A 17188-nucleotide genomic window follows, 5' to 3' on the forward strand; every position below is an offset into this window, starting at 1 on the left:
TTGTGGATTGGCTATTTTCACAATTGTTGCTTCTTTATTATATTATTTGACAATTTGGACAATGTTTGACCAGTTTTTATAGTTTGTTGATTACGTTTTATGCAGTAATGGTATTTTTTCTTTTCTTGCTTTTATTAAAACGGTCTTATAAGTGCTTAAATTGTCATTTCACTGTCATCTGGAAACCCCCCAAAATCATGTAGGGACCCCCCTGGGGGTCCCGACCCACAGGTTGAGAACCACTGGCCTATATACCTACAGGGTGCCAGCCACCCTGCTGAGAAAACTCATTTCGGCCACTTGTATTCCACTTTGTTCTTTCCGGTCACGACCCACATTTCATGCCCATATAGGCGAGAGTTGGAACTTTCAGGTCAAGTTAATACACTGTGGTTTGGATCCAGAGCAGGCACGTGCACACATAGACATCAGAAAATCGAAAATAGCCAAAAAAAAATTCGAAAATAGCCGATCTACAAGCTCTCAACGCGTCGACGACGCGTTGTGAGCTTGTAGATCCGCTATTTTTGCTATTTCTTTCCAGAAGTGCCCTTTTAGGGAATTTCAGCCCCTGCTTCTCTAACATTCTCTGCACGTCCCTGGTCCAGAGTCCTGGAGTCTCCTTCCCAAACGTAAATGGTGCTTATAAGCACCATATATGGGACATAACATCATCAATACGTTGTGACGATTCAGATGTATAGCCTGGCGGCAGTATATAACTCCAGTGAGGGATTCTGTTAGAGTAACATTATAGGACTTTTACATTTTCTATCTAAACTCAGCAGCCTCTAGACATGGAAGTATTTGTAATGATCAGGCGTCAGAAGACCACAATCTTCGCCGATGCCAAGGAGACCAACACTGTCTATGACCTCAAGCGCACCGTCGAGGGTATTCTAAATAGACCGCCTGAAGAACAGAAACTCTACAAAGATGACCAGTTGTTAGAGGACGGCAAAACTCTCGCCGAATGTGGCTTCAACAGCCAGACCGCAGGGCCCGAGGTCCCAGCCACGATCGGTTTGTCTTTAAGCGTTGAAGACGACAGCTTTGAGCAGTTGCAGATCGAGCCCTTCTCCACCCCACCGGACGCGGTCTAAGCTATAAGCACCACTGACGAACAGGGTTCTGCTGGAGAGAGGGAAGGAGCACCTAGGGAGGAAGGGAGGGATGGATCTGGGTGTTGTGGATTAAAGGGATAGTTCACCCAAAAAAGTACTTCCTAAGCCAATGATTTGATGACCAGCGGTAGGTAGGCAGCGTTTCCAGTAGGAGCCACAATGGAGACTCTTTTGTGTCTCCTACCGGAACTGCTGCCAGTCATTATTATTGGCTTAGGAATGCGAGAAAAATGAAAAAAATATCCATGAACTCAAGTCTCCATGGGGTGACTAATCGATAGAAAATAAGTCATTTTGGGGGCGAACTATGATGGAGAAAAGGGAAATGAATTTTCTGTGGTAAGATATGTCTTGAATCCCATCTTACAAGTTGTGTGTATGTTGTTTTTTGTTTACAGCGTGGCTCTGCAGGAGCAGGAGGCTAGCACTCTGTAAGAAGGTTGGTCTGTGTGTCTGTGTCTGTCTGGGTGGGGACGCATGTGTTTCTTGAGCTTATCTCGCAAACTGCTGGACCAACAACTCATGTCCATATATGACTGACTTCACAGGCTGGCCACATGAAGTCCCAGATCCACATTGGAGACAAAATGGTTCCAAGTGGATCCCAGGATCCGCGTGATTCATGATTTTTATTTGTCACGGCATCTGACCACCCAAAGTAAACGGAGCTAGAGTAAGTTGTGCAGTACCCGTTGCCAGAGTACCTCTGAAAGGAGGAGGCTGGCCATCTGTATGAGGGTCTGTCCGTCTGTAGATAATGACTGTAGATAATCTGACCAAACCCACGCTGGGCAAGACCTGGCTGGTTGAGTGTCTAAACGGAATACCGGAATTTGGCGGAAGTACTGCCCAAGGAAATGCCGCTGACGATTTAGAAATCTGTTTAAATTCTCTGTGAATAAGACGAGTGTTTTGATTATTGTTTCCGGGGAGATAAATGCGACGGAAGTCCCGCCCCATAGACACTCACTGCATTAGGTTGTGAGCAGGCTTTTCTCTTCGCAGATGAGTAAGGCTGGGAATGAGGCTACACAAAGCCCTGGCCTGATCAGCGTGGCCCAAATGTCTTGTGCACACTGCCAGTAGGCTCGCTTAGTATACCTCCATATTTTTTTCATGTTTTGTATTTTTCGAAATTGAAAAGGATGGCTGTCCATCTAGAAGAGAAGGTTCTTGGTGTTTGTGTGTGTGTGTGTGTGTGCGTGCGTCCATGTCTGTTTGTCTGGAGCTCACAAACTGCTGGACCTATCAGCACCACATTTCTTGTTTTTGACCTGGCTGGCTTCATTCACCTTTTTGTTTAACTGCATAGCATACCTCACGTTTTATTTGTGACTGGCGTCCTTCACTTATTTGTCCCATAGAGCTCGTATCGGGTTGAAACCATGCCCACCTTTTTTGGAAATATTTATAACTTTAAATTCTCCAATGGTAGTCAGATCAGGCTGGAACCGTGCCCAAATACAGAGTCATATGTCATTGTTTTTTTTATAGATAGATGCAATGTGTCTGTCTGTCTATCTGTCTGGAGCTAATCTCACAAACCGCTGGACGATCAACACCAAATGTCTTGCGCATTCTGCCACTAGGCTATCATATTGCAAGTATTATAGTAGTAGTAGTAGTATATTTTTGTAAAATATTTTTTAACATTATAGCGGATGTCAATGGGTCTCTGGTTGTCCAGTATGGGCATGGTTGATGCATATGATGAGGTCATCGATACCAGGGGGGAATGCGTGCTCACCAAATTTCTCTCTCTATTAATTTCTTTTTTACATTTTTTATTTGGGGGATTTTTTGGGGGCTTTTAGAGTTATAGCAACTTCACACTATCCAATTATTTTATTATTATATTTTTGTTAAACTGAAAATATTCAGTTTAACGACTGAGTCACACTATCCAATTATTTTATTATATTTTTGTTAAACTGAAAATATTCAGTTTAACGACTGAGTAAGTAAGTATTCAGTTTTAACAAGCATTTCCAAAATACATTTTTATTTTATTTTATATTTTATCAGAGTTTTCTTTAACACTAATGTTACCTGCTCTTTGTGTGGCCTTATGAGACGGAAAGTCAGCATGCACCAAGTAATCTCTTAGGTTTTTACCACGTAGAGTACATCTAAAAGAAAAGGTATTTAAAAGATGGTGACAATTCTGGATCTGAGTTTAAATGCCAATGTTTTATTTGTTGTTTGTTTGTTGTTTTTTATGGACTTGATCTTGTGAGAATCAAGCCTAGCTACAATATGTTACTGAGAACTTATTTTCCTTTCTCTTAACCTTTTATTATAACTCAGAATGGGGCTTGTTTAAAGCCAATGTGCATGCTTTACGTACTCAGGTGAGTACCCTGTTTGTGCGAATTTGAATTTTATTTCATTTCAGAAGACTCAATTGTCAACTAAAGTGTGCTTCTCAGAGCACAGGTTGGGTTGCCTCCCCAGGGTCGGACAACTTTCAGTCATAGCCACGTGGAATGGGATCTGAAAAATCAAATGTATGTATATTGATCACATGACAGAGATAAATTGTACGATTTGTGTGAGTTGTAGAAAAAAGTGTGTTTTGAAGATAGGGGTGATGGGGGACTTTCGGCTGTCCGGCCTGACGGAGACAATGAAATCATTAGTGGAGGAACGAACTCCACACTTGGGCAACATACGGCCCGGGGACCGGACCCGGACCCGGCCCTTTGACCATCTCAATCCGGCCCGCCAAGTCCTCAAAGACAAAGAAAATGACCCACCCCCCCGAAAACAAACCGACATTCTAAAAGGCTGCCGTATGTTAATAGTTTTGGGACATTTTTATTTATCGACTCCAATTAATAGAAATTAATATTCTACCATTTCAGAATCAGAATCAGAATCAGGTTTATTGTCACATCACAGGTTTACAAGGTAAGAAAGTGGGTGAAATTCGCATTTCTTCTTCCGTATGTACTCAAATATTTTATGTTTATAATGTAACAGTGAAACAGTCAACCTTGAGTCCATATTTATAACATGATGCAATGTGTTTAATCAGTGAGCTATAGAGTGGTGCATATCACATAAGATACTTATTAAGTTTATAGGCTCATTTAAATGTTGATACGCCATTGACGTGGATTGTTTTATGCAAGTAACTTTTTATTGTAAGGTCAGAATACACCAACAAAGTACAAGTAAACACATAAAAACAAAGAAAACATGGATCATGCCAGTGTGGGGCTTGGCCAGTTGGTACACATTCAGACCATATGCTCCTTGTGAGCATGACATTTGAGCTGGACCTGTCTTGTCCTGCATGTCTCATGTCTCTCTCTACCCTTGGTTTCCTGTCTCTATCCACCAGTGGTGGAAAAAGTACTCACATGTGTTACTTAAGTAAAAATATCAATACTGCAATGTAGAAATGTCTATGTTACAAGTAAAAGTCAAGGATTCAAAATTTACTTGAGTAAAAGTACAGAAGTATTGGTATCAAAATGTACTTAAAGTACCAAAAGTAGAAAGTACTCATTATGCAAAATGTCCCATTTCACAAGATTTCAAATGTATAACATTTATAAAAATCCTTTGAAAATAGCAGATCTACATTTCGGCCATTTGACAATAGCCAATCTACAAGGTCACAATGCGTCGCGATGCGACAAATTGGGAGCTTGTAGATCTGCTATTTTCAAATGGCCGAAATGTATATAGGGCTTGAGTGGTTAATGTATGTTTTGTAATAATAATCAAAATCTACAAAGTAACTAGTAACTAAAGTTTTCAAATAATTGTAGAGTAAAAGTACAATATTTGCTTCTGAGGTGTAGTGCAGTAGAAGTACAAGTACTGAAAATTGGAAATTGGAGTATTTCATATTGTAGATATACAGTGTGAGAATGGGAATGGCTGAATTAGAGTGAATTCATTGGCACTCCGTATGGGATTATGAAATACTGCAATTCTAAAGTGTGGACTTTCTCCCCGGCAGTAGGTACAGTATCAGAGATAGACAGACCCCTCTCTATCTATTTACTGAGCATTGACACTGTCCTTGGTCTGGAGCCAGCAAACATTTACTCAACGAGTAGCCCTTAAAATAAAGTAAAATAAGATTTTATGCAATAAATAAATACTGTAGCGTCTGCAGTCCCCTCACAGCTGACTCACTAACTTAGGAAAAAAATGGGAGAAAACATTGACTTACATTTTAACCCGGAGAACAGGGTTAGATTGCCCTTTTAATACAGGCTAGAACTGGGTTGGGAGGGTGCCCGAAAAACAACAAAGAGGCTGCTCTGTCTGTCTAGGCTGTCTCTCTTTTCACACTGTGTAACAATGGTGTCTCTGTCGCTTCCTTCTTTTCTTTGAGGGCTTCTTTCCACCAACCACCTTTGCCCAATGTTTTAACCCCCTCTCAGCATGACCTGTATAACTGCATACCTGAACTTGACAGGGTCACAGGGTGCAAACCATAGTCTCGGGTCTCGCCCATGCCTTCGGCCTGGCAGAGACAATAAATAGGCCTACTAAATGAGATCAACTGTATAAAAAAAAAACTGTATCAAAAGAAAATCCCCTTCTTCTGGTCAGACGAAGGAGGAGTGCAATAAATAGCAGTAAATAGATAGAGAGGGATCTGTCTACCTTGATACTGTACCTCTGCCAAGGAGAACCCACAGTGCCTAGAGCCTCCTGGTGCCGTCCCGTCACCAGCTGCCAACTAACCTGGCCTGGCCTCGGACGGACTGATGGCGTGGATACAGGCTGTATGTAGCAGGCTGTGGCTGTAGCATGCGTGGATCTGCCTAGACGGTCTGGCTAGTGCCAGGCTAACCCTAACCCCCTGATTGGCACTGTCTCATAACTACCCCCAAGAGACAGTAGGGGCAGTATAGCATGCCACTTGGACACAGGCCGGGGTCTGATCAGCCTCGGTCGGGTCGCCTGCGAGGATGGTGTCTGTTGGAGGACCCGAAACACCCAGTGACTCCAGGAAACAACACTGATGATGTGTCCAAGTTTGTGCATCAGTTGATGTTTTATTATTAACATCGAATTGGAGCCACCAAAAAGAGTACCTTCAGGTGGCTGCAATCAGAGCCGCATTAACCGCGGAACTTAGTGGAACTGGCGTTCCACGGCCCGCAGCCTGCAGGCAGCCTGCAGGGCGCCCCCCCCCCCCCCCCCCCCGAAGTGTTTACTGTAAAGTCTGTACACATAATGTATATATGGAAACAAGCCAATGGCTTTCTTGGGTTTTTTCCTATTAGCTGACCTTGTATTGAACTGTACTTTCATGTGCTTGTTTTCTCTGCAAACTTCTAATAAAATATTCAATCAATCAATTAACAGAGGAGTTATACTTCTGGAAATAGAAATGCTTTTGAATAACAAAACTTGATTGCTGGCAAACATTCTGAGCAGTTAGGTCTGTGCAGCAGGGGACATAATGACAGATTGATGACCTTGACGCTATAGTAATTTTTATAAATATGATGAAGTCATAGTCTTAGAAATTGTAGTAGACCTACCTAGGCATCACTTTCCATTTGAAATCACTGAGGCCATTAACTCTATTCCACTGGATGGCACTAGAATAGTGTTTGGTCCTAATAGGCCATTAGCCTATATTGTCAGCTGTGATAAATGATGATTAATTTCAATGTCTAACACATAGGCTACTGTCTTTAATTTCTACAGTGGTGTAAAATAACTAGCATTACGATGCTATGTGTTGTGAGCTTGTAGATCTGCTATTTTCTAAAGATTTGTATACATATTGAACTTGTGAAATGGGCCATAATACATATTTGAGTACTTTTACTTTTGACACTTTAAGTACATTTTGATACCAATACTTTTGTACTTTTACTCAAGTAAATTTTGAATTCCGGACTTTGACTTGTAACAGAGTATTTCTACATTCCAGTATTGATACTTTTACTAAAGTAACAAATGTGGGTACTTTTTCCATCACTGAATTTCTAACATCACGATATATTTTCCAACGAAAGTGATTTTAATGGCATCATTGTCCGACTGTTAAGCAGCATTCCCATGCAACAGCAATATCCACCAAATGTCACTTTATAGGCCTACTCACCCAATAATTAATTCCTAAGACTTGGAGTCAGATATTGTCCTCTAGTTTCATATCCATTTGAAAGTTCTGCCAGAAAACGTGTGTTTAGTCAAATATCTCCACGTTTCCACAAGCTGCACACGGACGACTTTCTGTACGGGCGAGGGCCCGAGGGGCCAGACTTGAGTGAAGGACCGAATTTATCAAAACGTCCTCTGATCACCACAAAAGTCATCACAAATTGACACAGGGAAGCACAAACGAATGGGGCACACAATTGACAGGTGCGTGGTAATGAATCACATCAACTGCCAATTGTGTGCCCCAAACATTTGTGCGTCCTAGGAAGTTTAGATATATTAAGTCCTGCACTCGTTCCAGGCCCCTCGCCCGTACAGAAAGTCGTCCGTGTGCAGCTTGTGGAAACGTGGAGATATTTGACTAAACACATGTTTTCTGGCAGAACTTTCAAATGGATATGAAACTAGAGGACCATATCTGACTCAGGTTTCTTCGCTCAACGCACAAGCTGCTGCAGTGGGCAAGTTTAAACAACGTTACCGGTCATCACACTCAGATTGACGGACTATTGGTATACAATCAATTCAAGTCACAATTTCATGCAGAACTTGTAGCTCTGGTCCACAGCGATAGAAGTTCTCCTTGACGCTATGTTAATTTCGAACCGTTGCCCGCACACCCACGGTAGCACAGGCTGTGCAGCCTCTCGCCTGTAGTAAAAAATACAACTTAGGCCTACACTTTCGCTACTCAGCAAAACAAAGACGGTTTTAAGATTTTGAAAGCCTACTTTCTTTAGTGGGAACACTCGGAGCCCCCCACATCACGTCTAAAATACACTTTTTGGGTAGAAAATAAAATATTTCACCGAATGTAAAAATATTTTAGTTATTCCACTGCGCCCCCTACAGGTCTGGTCGATGGCATTGTTCTATTGGCAAAATATGTAGGGAGCGCAGTGGAGTAACTTAAAACATTTTTCCATCCGGTGAAATATTTTCTTTTCTGGCCAAAAAGTGTATTTTAGACGGGAGGTGGGGGGGTCAAAGTGTTCCCACTAAGGAAAGTAGGCTTTCAACATCTTAAAACCGTCTTTGTTTTGGTGTGTAGCGTAAGGGTATTTTTTATTTTTTACTACAGACGAGAGTCTGCGCAGCCTGCACTACCGGGGGTGTGCAGGCAACGGCTCCAAAGTAACATGGTATTAAAGGAGAACTCCTTCAACGTAGCCCTGAAACATGACCATGACATACCATGACAGTCATGGAACCACTTGTTCCTGGTTTGCGAATTCTTCACATTTACAACTGCCACATCTACATAAACGTTCTTATTTCAAATGTAAAGTGATGACCCCCAAGCCATGGATGTAACTAGTTAAAACGGCCTCGTCTAAGTACCCGTATCTTCCGTATTGTTCAATAAAAAGCATTTTAATCTGATTTGCATTTTCTATATATGTATTAGATTGCAATACACCTCCCAACCAATAGGGGCGCGTAAAGGAAACCATATGGAGAAAATTCGGAGAAAATGCTCACCGATCGGATCAAAAGCTTTTTATTGAACAATACGGAAGATACGGGTACTTAGACCCGGGCGCTTTAACTTGTGACATTTGTGGCTTTGGGGTAAGCACTTTATATTTGAATTCTGAACTTTTATGTAGACGTACCGGTTGTAAATGTAAAACATTCTCAAACCAGGAACAACTGGTTCCAGGACTGTCATGATATGACAGTCATGTTTCAGGGCTAGAACTCTTTCTAACGCTATAATGGACCAGAGCTTTAGAGAAATTGCATCTGTTCACCACCGCTGACCAGCGCATCTAGCCTAACATGCGCATGCGTCTATATCGCAGGCTCAGGGTACGCGTTGTGCTCAACGTTAAGCATTCCAGAGGAGGACCGCTATCTGTCCGTCTGCCTGCTGCCTCAGATCCCAGCAGGTCTATTGTAAACAACCATGTGCTCCTTGTGCGTGTGTTTTATTTTTTTCCGCTAAAATGTGAGGGATGAGCTTTCGGTGCTCATGTGCCAGTGCTTCGTGGGCACCTCCCACTCGGCGCGCTGAAGACGGACGGACGCCTATTTCTCTCATTTACAAAACGGCGATCAATGCCAATATAACCAACGTGAACTTGGTGGGTAACATCATTGCCCTTGTTGTACCAGTCCAGGACTCACACGGCGGAATATATAGGCTACATGAACTATAGTGGGCAGCGTTGCTGGGTAAGTGGCTATGATCTTTTTTTCAAAGTAACGGTACAATTGCTTATTTCCATCCGGCTTTGAGAATTGTACGTATGGGCTGGCCATGGGGGCATATACTGTATATAGGACCTATGTAACAGACCAACAGACAGCAGCACTGAACCATTTACACTGCATTTGATTACATGGCTGTCAAATACATTTTAGCTCTAAAAACAAATCTTGGCGTGAAACGTTCTATATCAGTGCCTGGCATGCCTTCAATTCTTTAGATTACCATGAATGAATCCCATGCTGTTATAGTCGAATCAGTCATTTTGGTCTTTACACATGTGGGAGATCTGTGGACGGACAGCACAGTTTAAGTATACTGGAACTTAGAGAGAGAGAGTGTGACTCTTGAACATGACAGTTCATTAAAGGCTAGTTAATAGAAATAGTCTTAAAAAAAAAAAAAAAAAAAAAAAATATATATATATATATATATATATATATATATATATATATATTCCCTAATGCTCATTGAACTATATTGAATGTATCATCTTAATTACAGTGAACCAGATGTATAAACATAGCAACCCCCCTGGTTTGTTTAATAGGCTAGTCAACAATTCTAGTGATTTTCAGGCACCATGCACAACGCTTTATGGGCAATTCTGATGGGCAACAGGGGCAGGGCTCAAGGAATTGACTCAATTACAGCTGAACATGTATGGTTTCCAGGAAGCATTATGAACACTTGATTAGTGGTGGAAGAGAAGTACTAGATATTTTTCTTAAGTAAAAGTAGCAATACCACAATATGAAAATATTCTGTTACAAGTAAAAGACCTGTGCTCAAAATGTTACTTGAGTAAAAGTACAAAACTATTGGCATTAAAATGTAGTAAAGTAAAAGTACTAAAATATTTTCAAATAGCAGATCTACAAGCTCACAACATATTTTCAAATAGCCTATGTATAAAATAGGGCTGAAGTGTTTAATGTACGTTTTATAATATACTAATTTATATCTGCAGTGCAAAGTAACTAGTAACTAAAGTTTTCAAATAATTGTAGTGAAGTAAAAGTACAATATTTGCCTCGGCAATGTAGTGGAGTAGAAGTAAAAGTATTGGAAATTGGAAATACTTCAGTAAAGTAAAAAATATATCACCACCCTCATGGGAATGAATGAAGATACTTTTATTAATGTTAAAGCCAACCAGGGCAAGTATAAGAAGATGAATAGAGTTTTGTTTGTTCCAAATGTGTTTGAACAGAATTTCGTCATTTGATTTCGGCTGTTGGCTGCAGCGAACACACAAGAGAAAGGGACTTTTGTATAACAGATGTTACCCTTAACAGGGATTAAGTTATATTGTGCACATGATATTTCATGTGACAAACAGTAAGTCCATAATATTGACAGTGGTTTTGGTCGAGAGCTGCTTTGTTGCATCAGAATGTCATCATCATGGTGGTCATGCCTGGAAATTGATGACACATTTTGAGCTAATTGCAAAAATTGTAAAATCATAATATTTACTGATGATATTTTCAGTTTGGAATGTGATTCATAGAAGGCCGTAGGGCTTCAGACAGCCACAGTACACCATCACCATCCCTACAAATCTAATTGTATGCCAGAGAAATGTTTGTATTTTATATAACTTATGTCATTACTACCACATGTGACTATTTTGTGTGTAAACATTTCGATCTGATAGACCAAGTTATCATAAATGCAAACCAGACCCTGTGTAAAGTATGAAATTGAATCATAACTACACTAAACGATTGGGCAAATGTAAAAGGTTATTAGAATATATAATTCAGCCTGATGGCTCTGTACTGCACTCTGCCAAAGCAGTGGGCTTTTATTGGATGAGTTTCCCTGTGCCTGGCTGGCTGTTCCTTTGCCGTTCTGATCATCATCACTGCTGCATTTAGGATAACATACTGTACATCAGAGCTGCAGACACACACCCCCACCCCACACACACACACACACAAAGGGGATTTTGGGCTGTGTGGAGCAGTGGTGGAAAGTAACTTAAGTACAATTTTGAGGTATTTGTACTTTACTACTTTTACTTCTATGTTACCCCGCTAAATAAATGTAAGGCAGACCAAAGTGTAGGTTATAAAAATAGCAATTATTTTATTATAGAGTGGCAGCGGTGGCCTAGTGGTTAGAGGGGTGGCCTTCATACCGGAAGGTCCCTAGTTCGATTCCCCAACTCATCACATCAATCATGAATCATCGCTGAATAGCCCTTGAGCAAGGCTTCCATGCAGGGTCTGGCTGTAAATAAGTTCCGCACTTAGTCCAACACCCTGGGTAAACAACAAACTTTGCTTTGCTTTGAGCAAATATAAAGGGAAAAGACTGGTACAAAAAGTAAAGTAAATCAAACATAAATCAAAGGGAAAAGGAACAGCGGTCCTTAAAGTGCCGCTTGTTCATAAGGTGGATCTACAATCAATGACAAAAGCACATTGGTCAGTTAATAATAATGCACATGGCATGACATCATATAACATCAACACAATATAATAAAATGCACTAATGCCATCTACGAAATGTCACAGGTACATTACAATAGGCAAACCAATAAAAGGAATACCTTACCATATAGCTCTTAAGTTTATACTCAGAGGTGTCACACAGGGGGTGCTCCTTCCATTCCGACATCTCGCCAGTCCGACTAATGGCTTCCGCGTGCGGTTAGGGTTAGGGTTAGGTATAGGGTTCGTTAACGTCGGAAAGGCGACATGTCGGAAAGGCGAAATGCACCCGTCACACAGGCAAAACCTCCCTCTCAAAAGGTTATACACACACCACAGAACAGGCCCTGTCTCCAACTGTGAGCATGACATTATACATGAAAGTTAAACACAGTGTTACACAAACAAACCAACGCACATATATCAACCCTTGTTCACCTTTGCACATACATATACATATACTCACATTTCTTCCGTTTAAATACCTATATGTAGCTAAAGCAGCCACACCCCAAACAATGGACCGGCATGACAACAGTACCGTGGAACAGACCTGTTAACAGGTCAGTACTCAGCACTCAAACATCCCTCTCAACAACACGTTACCAGCAGTGTTGTGAGGACCCACAGATTATCGACCTGTTTGCTGCCTGTTCAGAACCCTCTTAAATATGCGTCTCACTCAGGACGTCACCCTGTACTCTACTATCCTCTAGGGGCTACATCTACTCCACTTAATCTCGGATCCAAATATTGTACTTTTACTCCACTACATTTATTTGAAAACTTTAGTTTAGTAGATTTTAACCACTTCAGCCCTGTATACATTTCGGCCATTTGAAAATAGCCGATCTACAAGCTCACAATACGCCCTAGATCTGCTTTTTTTCAAAAGATTTTTATACATTTGAAAACTTGTTTGAAACGGGACATTCTGCATAATGAGTACTTTATACTTTTGGTACTTTAAGTACATTTTGATACCAATACTTTTATTCTTTTACTCAAGTAAATTTTGAATTCCAGACTTTTACTTATACAGAGTGTTTCTACATTGCAGTATTGATACTTTTACTTAAGTAAAAACAATTGAGTACTTTTTCCACCAGGTGGTGAACGTGTCTCTGTGAATGGTTCTAATGGACAGGCTTGGAGAGAGCAGCTCAGAAGTGACTAATGGTATTATTGAGGGCTCCTGCCACAGAATTAAATAGGACCCTGATACTGATCATGGATTGGTAAAATCCACTGTCATTTCCTTGTTGTGAAATACCTAAGAAATGGCCATTGAAATTCCCATCCAATTTTTGTTTACCATGTTTTAGGACATTTTCTAAAAGGCTATAGATTTGATCCCAGACTGAGTCCTCTTGTTTCCTCTTTACTGTGGGAACGTTGGTGACCAACTGGAAATGGTTAACCAGTGTTGTTTGTAAAAACATGTCTGAGCTGCTGACTCTCTTCCACAGAGGTAATTAAAACCAGACTCATTCATTCTCGAGAACTGTACCGGGTTAGGATGATGATGCAAGTAACCTAACCAGACAAATTGTCACCAAATCTGATGGGTGTGCCATGAATGAAGATTAAATTGGTTCCAAAATAGCATCACTTTTTAAGTGATTCCAGGGCTAATCTCGCAAACCAATGGACCATTATAGCCTAGGCAACACATTTCATGGGCACACTGCTACTAGGCAGTAGTGTGAAGTAACTAAGTACATGTACTCAAATACTGTACTTAAGTACAATGTTTAAGCTCACAATGCGCATTGTGAGCTTATAGATATGCTATTTTCATAAGATTTTAATGGATTTTATACCAATATATATATCTATCTATCTATCTATCTATCTATCTATCTATCTATCTATCTATCTATCTATCTATCTATCTATCTATCTATCTATCTATATATATATATATCGATACAGCGATATGGGGTCACAGCGTCAATAATAGTCACTTTCACACATGTATTATGGAAGTTTTCCAGACTTTAAAACAGAGGGGCTGTATATATGAACGCAACATTCCGGCTCAGTAGGATCGGCCATGCAACAGACTTCATGCTGGCAGGACCCTTCAGTTAAGTCCGGGTAATGTCCGATTGAGCCCAAAACGACTCAATGTGTGAATGGACACAGCGATTTTCCGGTGAATTTGCATTCAGACAGTGGACATGTTGATGATACTACTATTGTCGACGAGTGGACCAACCCCCCCCCCCCCCCCCCCCCGCCCCTCCTCCCGAGGTGTTTGGAGAGAGACATACAGTACTGAAATCCAGTATATTATTAGTGTCGTGTTGGAAATATTCACAGATAGAACTTCCATGAATTCCTCATAAGCGAAACAAAACATAAATGTCTCTTTGGTAGGCTAATTGTAAACTGCAATTAGACTACAAGCGCAGGGAAGCGCTACACCTGCGTTTCCCTGTGCAGTACATTTACTCAAGTACTGTACTTAAGTACACTTTTGAGGAATTTTTACTTTACTGGAGTATTTCCCATTTTCAATACTTTTACTTCTACTTCACTACATCTCAGAGGCAAATACCATACTTTTACTCCACTACAATTATTTGAAAACTTTAGTCACTAGTTACTTTGCAGATGTAAATTATTACATTATAAAACACACATTAGCCACTTTAGCCCTATTTTATACCTAGGCTATTTGAAAATAGCCGCTCTACAAGCTCACAATGCGTTGCAAGCTTGTAGATCTGCTATTTTCAAACATTTTAGTACTTTTAGTTTTGGTACTTTAAGTATATTTTGATGCCAATACTTTTGTACTTTTACTCAAGTAAGATTTTGAACACAGGCCTTGTACTTGTAACAGAGTACTTCTTCATTGTGGTATTGATACTTTTACTTACGCCTATATATAGCCCAACTTTGGGCATAGGCCACGTACGAGAGCTCTCCAGGCATCCCGGTCCTGGGGCCGTTTCTCCAGCTGTACCCATGTGTGGTCAGATCTCTTCACATCTGTATCCAGGTCACGCCGCCAGGTGTTTCTTGGTCTGCCCCTCTTCCTTCTCCCCTGTGGGTTCCAGAACAGGGGCGTATCTCGGGATATTAGGTTTGCGCAGACTGTGGCCAATGCATCGCCAGCGTCTTTGGTGGATTTCTTCCTCTACAGGGTGCTGTCCTGTTCGCTGCCACAGTTCCAGGTTACTGATTGTGTTTGGCCAGCGAATTCGGAGGATTCTTTTAAGGCAGGTGTTGTTGAATGCCTGGATTCTTTTCATGGTGTTGACATGTTGTTCTGCAGGTTTCTGCTCCATAGAGCAGAACAGGCTTCACCATGGCATTAAAGATCCTGATCTTGGTGTTTATGGGCAGATCTGAGGATCCCCAGAAATGTTTCAGCTGTTTAGTAAGTCGCTTTTATCCAAAGCGACTTACAATAACTGCAAGCAACTAAGAGTATACCTAGCACTAAGGTAAAAGTGCAATATATCAGCTACCTACTTTCTTAAACAGAAGAGACAAATAGGAAAATCAAATGAGCAAGAGCTAAAACCGATAAGTGTATCAAATAAACAAGATCCAATAAAATAAGAGCTTGTACAAATAATTGACAACAAGTAGGCAAGGCTAAGAGGAAGGGTCAGGGTAGTGTTTCCTGAAGAGGTGGGTTTTCAGCCTGCAGCGGAATATGGGCAGTGACTCTGCTGTCCTGACATCGGAGGGGAGTTCATTTCACCACTGTGGGGCCAGAACAGAATAAAAGCTGTGACTGTGTAGATCGGCCAGGAGGATCTCTGAGCGACCGGCAACCAGTCACCCCGAGGCGGCATCTGTCCCGCCCAGTTTATCCACAATACTGTCTAGATAGGTGAAGCTCTCCACTTCATAATCACAAATTGCACAGCGCAGATATGTGACAAATGACTTGAACATTCAAAGAAATTACTGACACATTTATAATAATTTTGTACTTTCCAAAGAAAACAAAAATAGCAGAAATAGCTGATCTACAAGCTTACAACACGTCACTTTGTGGCGTGTTGTACATTGCAGTATTGATACTTTTACTTAGGTAAGAAATCTGAGTACTTTTTCCACCATTGGTGTCAGTTGAGATGAAATGAGATGAGATGAGATATACTTTATTAATCCTCGGAGGGAAATTGAGGCTTTACAGCAGCATCAATGTGATCAAATAAATAATCTACGAGACAAACAAACACATCAGACACAGATGTACATCATTTGATGCTTCATACCCATATGAGTCAAACCGCCGGGGCTCATTAGTTTATTTTTTGGAACACGGTTCTTATATCCCGCAATATTAAATACGTCTATGGGAATTCAGAATGGGTGGTGATGGGGGAACCGTAACCCAGGTAGGATGCGTAAATTTCGTCAGACTTCGGTGTTCTATAACAGTGGTTATCAACCTATTCAGGCCGCGACGCGCCATAATAATCATACTTGAACTGGGGACCCCCCACCTTGACAACCTCTTGGAATTGTAGGCATTAGGCTATATTTAGTTTGACTCACTTCCACAGAAAAATGATCTACAAGCTCACTTGTGTTGTGAGCTTGTAGATCTGCTATTTTCACAATTTTGCCTCTTTCTTATATCATTTTACTAGAATCATTGGCCAGTATTTGACCATTTTATAGTGTAGTTTGCTGATTACTTTTGATGCAGCAATGGTCTTTATTTTCTCGACGCTGTGCTGTTTTATTAAAAAGGTTTTAAAAGACCTTAAATTGTCACTTCACTGTCATCTGGGGACCCCTCAACAACATATGGGGACCCCCCTGGGGATCCCGACCCACAGGTTGAGAACCACTGCTCTATAACAGTAGTCTATCTCTTGGCTTTGTTGAAACCCTCTCTCCCTAGTCTTCTGGTGAGAACAACTTCTGTGTTGAGTAGTCAGATTCACAAAGTAAATTCTGTCTTAAAAGGCTTCATGGGCCAGTAAGCTGACACAACCTTATTTATGTCAAATAATAAAATAATGTCAAATAATACATAATTTTGGGGCTCACCACATATGAAACATACTGTGTAGACTCAGCAGAGGCGTGATGTAGAGTGAATACCCCGTTCGGTATTCCCCCTATAATGATTCAATGGTGGTGGTCTCTCACTAGAAATATGCCCCCCCCCGTGCTATCAAAATGCCCCCAGCCGCCAAAACGTACACTACTTCCATACATTGTTGATTTCGTCGACTAAAACTATGACGAAAAATGTGCGTCGACTACCTTTTTTCACTGACGAA

General features: G+C 40.9%; 2 protein-coding genes across 2 annotated transcripts in view; both read left to right on the forward strand.

Moving 5' to 3' along the window:
- Positions 1-17188, forward strand: part of ilvbl (ilvB (bacterial acetolactate synthase)-like) — a 194945-nt gene that overhangs the window by 86906 nt on the left and 90851 nt on the right. The window lies entirely within an intron of this gene.
- The window catches only part of st3gal4 (ST3 beta-galactoside alpha-2,3-sialyltransferase 4), a 51377-nt gene continuing 43372 nt past the window's right edge, over positions 9184-17188 (forward strand). The window contains exon 1 of the mRNA XM_084064264.1: positions 9184-9449. The gene's annotated coding sequence lies outside the window, so the exon portion shown is untranslated. The remainder of the gene's footprint in view (positions 9450-17188) is intronic.

Source organism: Gymnoscopelus microlampas (assembly GCF_963454915.1).
Source record: "Gymnoscopelus microlampas genome assembly, chromosome: 8".
In the NCBI taxonomy this organism is placed as follows: domain Eukaryota; kingdom Metazoa; phylum Chordata; class Actinopteri; order Myctophiformes; family Myctophidae; genus Gymnoscopelus; species Gymnoscopelus microlampas.